The sequence below is a fragment of the Salvelinus sp. IW2-2015 genome, linkage group LG28, assembly GCF_002910315.2.
Source record: "Salvelinus sp. IW2-2015 linkage group LG28, ASM291031v2, whole genome shotgun sequence".
Lineage (NCBI taxonomy): Eukaryota > Metazoa > Chordata > Actinopteri > Salmoniformes > Salmonidae > Salvelinus > Salvelinus sp. IW2-2015.
Window position 1 is genome coordinate 27,549,203 of NC_036868.1, and position 4,479 is coordinate 27,553,681.

The 4,479-nt window shown below is 39.5% G+C and overlaps 1 protein-coding gene across 1 annotated transcript in view; it reads left to right on the forward strand.

The window, feature by feature from the left end:
• The window catches only part of LOC111954486 (kelch-like protein 29), a 362,843-nt gene that overhangs the window by 270,496 nt on the left and 87,868 nt on the right, over positions 1–4,479 (forward strand). The window lies entirely within an intron of this gene.

Genomic DNA, 4,479 nt, shown 5'->3' on the forward strand with positions numbered 1-4,479 from the left:
AAAGAAGAGAAGAATGTGAGTGAAAAGAAGGAAGCCTGTACAGAATAAAAATATTCCAAAACATGCATCCTGTTTTTCAGCAAGGCTCTAAAGTAATACTGCAAAACATTTGGCAAACATTTTTTGTCCTCTATACAAGGTGTTATGTGAGGAGGGGTCTCTATCGAGATACCGCATCATACGACAAGTGAGCTCGTGTCTAGTGAGCCACTCCAACCAGAGTATTATCAAGCACTATGATCGAGGCGCTAGAGGTAATCATGTATGGTATGAGTGCTCTAAGTACTGTTAATGGACTGGGTAGTTTCGTCCAGATAAAAAAATAAACGGAATGGAGCTAAGCACAGGCAAAAATCCTAGAGGAAAATCTGTTTCAGTCTGCTTTCCACCAGAACTAGTTTCGCGCGGTTGCACTACGGTAGCGACGCGGTACCTAGAAAACTAATCACGAGCGATACGATACAGGACGAGAGGTTGCTAAGCTTGCACGAGAGGAGACCTATTCAGGCAGCGAGAAGATACGCGCATGAACTCTAGAGATAAGAGTTACGATTAGCGAATGATCACTATAGAGTATGCAATGGGGCGTGGTTACTTCCGGCAGCGTAGAGAGTGACGCGTGTTACAGTTTTGACTTAAATCTATTAGAAAATCTATGGCTCGACCTGAAAATGGTTGTCAATACCCCAATTTTTGGGGTATTGTGTGTAGATGAGTGAGAAAAAATAATTACTTGACATCCATTTTGAATTCAGGCTGTAACACAACAAAATGTGGAATAGAGTCAAGGGGTATGAATACTTTCTGAAGGCAATGTATACACACACACACACACACACCACACACCCCCCACACAACACACACACACACACACACACACACACACACACACACACACACCACACACAACACACACACACAACACAGAGTGCTCTGTGTTTATAAGATGGGAGATCTAGTGGTGGTCAGTACCAATGTCTCATTTCAATCAGGCCTCTCCTCAAGGCCCCCAGTCCAATGTTAATGGACTTGTGAAAAACAGGAAACCATTTGTAGTGTAGTCAGAGACTTTAAGCCTGAACATGATTCATGACCATTTGAGCATGTTAGAATAGAGACATAAATGCTGGTACAGTGTATAACCTTGGAACAAAAACATTGATATCATGTCAGGGATATTGAAGTTCGCAAACAAATGTACTGAAGAGAATAGCGGAAGAAATTAACTTTGGGCCATGGTGCATTGAGTTCATCAGATTTTTTTTTAGTGTGACAAAAACAACCTTCAACACACCAGGGTAGTTATTTAACATATTATTTTGTCCATCATATTAGAACAACTTCAAGTCACAAGAAATAAAAGCGTGGGAGGATTACAACCGGCGGCTATGGAACCTTCCAGAGCCTGGAATAAAACTCCTTTTTCACTATGTCTGCAATCTGCTCCACGAGTTTATGAGATATTGCACACCAATGCAACACGCACACACACACGCCATATAATAACAGATGGATACTGCACAGACTCTCCGCACACCCACACAAATGAACCTGAATGAATGGTACCTGTGGAATCAATTAAGATCAAACCAAATAAGAATACCAAACACATTTCAACCTCGTTTAATATTGATTAGATATAGAGACAGCTCTGTAAAGGTATTGATTGGTCTAGCTCTAGTTATTATTACACATTCTCACGCCCCCTCAGACTTCTCGCTCTCTCTCAGAAACAGTAAAAACACATCTGCTCACATCTGCTCGAACAGACTACAGCTGTATTCGTTTCAGAAGGCTTTGTTTCCCTATTCAGCTTCAACACACTGAGTTAACTTTAGACTTTAACAGACACTTTCTCACATCTTTTATTATTATATTTTGGTCTTGTAGTGGTGAGATTCTCCACGACCTTTCCTGGTGATAATTGTATAGGCAGCTGGTACACACACACACACACACACACACACACTTGTACACCTTACCTTGTGGTGATACACAATTCAGTCCCATTCATAATCCCATTTTCCCTAACCCCTAATCTTACCGTAACCTTAAGCCAAAAAACAAATCTTAACCCTCAACCTAAGCCTAAGCCAAAAACCAAATCTTAACCCTAGCTCCTAACGCTAAAACTAACCCTAGCTCCTAACCCTTAATGTAATTCAAACCCTAACACTAATTCTGTGTGTTCTCACAAAATGTCCCCAGTTGGTCAAATGTTTGTTTGTTTTCTGTTCTTGTGGGACTTGGCCAGTTAAACACGACCATACATACAGTGCCTTCAGAAAGTATTCACACCCCTTGACTTTTTCCGCATTTTGTTGTAACATCCTGAATTTAAAATGGATTAAAAAATGTTTTAAATTGTCACTAGCCTACACACAATACCCCATAATGTCAAAGTGGAATTTTGTTTTTAAATTTTTTTAACAAATTAATTACAAATGAAAAGCTGAAATGGCTTGAGTCAATAAGTATTCAACCCCTTTGTTAACGCAAGCCTAAATAAGTTCAGGAGTAAAACTTAGCTTAACAAGTCACATAATAAGTTGCATGGACTCATTCTGTGTGCAATAATAGTGTTTAGCATGATTTTTTATGACTACCTCATCTCTGTACCCCACACGTACAATTATCAGTAAGGTCCCTCAGTCGAATAGTGAATTTCAAACACAGATTCATCCACGAAGACCAGGGAGGCTTTCCAATGCCTCATAAAGAATGGCACCTGTTGGTAGATGGGTAAAAATAAAAACATCTGACTTTGAATATCCCTTTGAGCGTGGTGAAGTTATTAATTACACTTTAGATGGTGTGTCAATTCACCCCGTCACTACAAAGATACAGGCATCCTTCCTAACTCAGTTGTCGGAGAGGAAGGAAACCCCTCAGATTTCACCATGAAGCCAATGGTGAATTTAACACAGTTACAGAGCTTAATGGCTGTGGTAGAAGAAAACTGAGGATGAATCAACAACATTGTAGTTACTCCAAAATACTAACCTAAATGACAGAGTGAAAAGAAGGAAGCCTGTACAGAATAAAAATATTKCAAAACATGCATCCTGTTTTTCAGCAAGGCTCTAAAGTAATACTGCAAAACATTTGGCAAACATTTTTTGTCCTCTATACAAGGTGTTATGTGAGGGGCAAATCCAATACAACACATGACTGAGTACCACTCACCATATTTTCAAGCACAGTGGTGGCTGTATCATGTTATGTGTATGCTTGTCTTTGTTAAGGACTGGGTAGTTTCTCCAGATAAAAAATAAACGGAATGGAGCTAAGCACAGGCAAAATCCTAGAGGAAAACCTGGTTCAGTCTGCTTTCCACCAGACACTGGGAGATTAATTCACCTTTCAGCAGGACAATAAGCTAAAACACCAGACCAAATCTACACTGTTGCTTACCAAGAAGAATGTTCATGAGTGACCGTGTTACAGTTTTGACTTAAATCTATTAGAAAATCTATGGCTCGACCTGAAAATGGTTGTCAATACCCCCAATTTGTTGGGTATTGTGTGTAGATGAGTGAGAAGAAAATAATTATTGAATCCATTTTGAATCAGCTGTAACACAACAAAATGTGGAATAATCAAGGGGTATGAATACTTTCTGAAGCAATGTATACACACACAACACACACACACACACACACACACACAACACACAACAAACCACACCACACACCACACACCAAAACACACCACACACACACACACACACACACAAGTGCTCTGTGTTATAGATGGGAAGATCTGTGGTGGTCAGTACCAATGTCCATTTCAATCAGGCCTCTCACTCAGGCCCCCAGTCCAATGATATGGACTTGTGAAAAACAGGTGAACCATTTGTAGTGTAGTCCAGAGACTTTAGCCGAACATGATTCATGACCATTTGAGCATGTTAGAATAGAGAAATAATGCTGGTACAGTGTATAACCTTGGAACAAAAACATTGATATCATTCAGGGATATTGAAGTTCGCAACAAATGTACTGAAGAGATGCGGAAGAAATAACTTTGGCCATGGTGCATTGAGTTCATCAGATTTTTTTAGTGTGACAAAAACACACTTCAACCACACCAGGTAAACTTATTTAACATATTATTTTGTCCATCATATTAGAACAACTTCAAAGTCACAAGAAAATAAAGCGTGGAGGATTTACAAACCGGCGGCTATGGAACCTTCCAGAGCCTGGAATAAAACTCCTTTATTCACTATGTCTGCAATCTGCTTCACTGAGTTTATGAGATATTGCACACCAATGCAACACGCACACACACACGCCATTAATAATAAACGATGGATACTGCACAGACTCTCCGCACACCCCACAAAATGAACCTGAAAGAATGGTACCTGTGGAATCAATTTAAGATCAAATAACCAAATAAGAAATACCAAACACATTTCAACCTCGTTTAATATTTGATTAGATATAGAGACAGCCTTGTAAAGGTAATTGATTG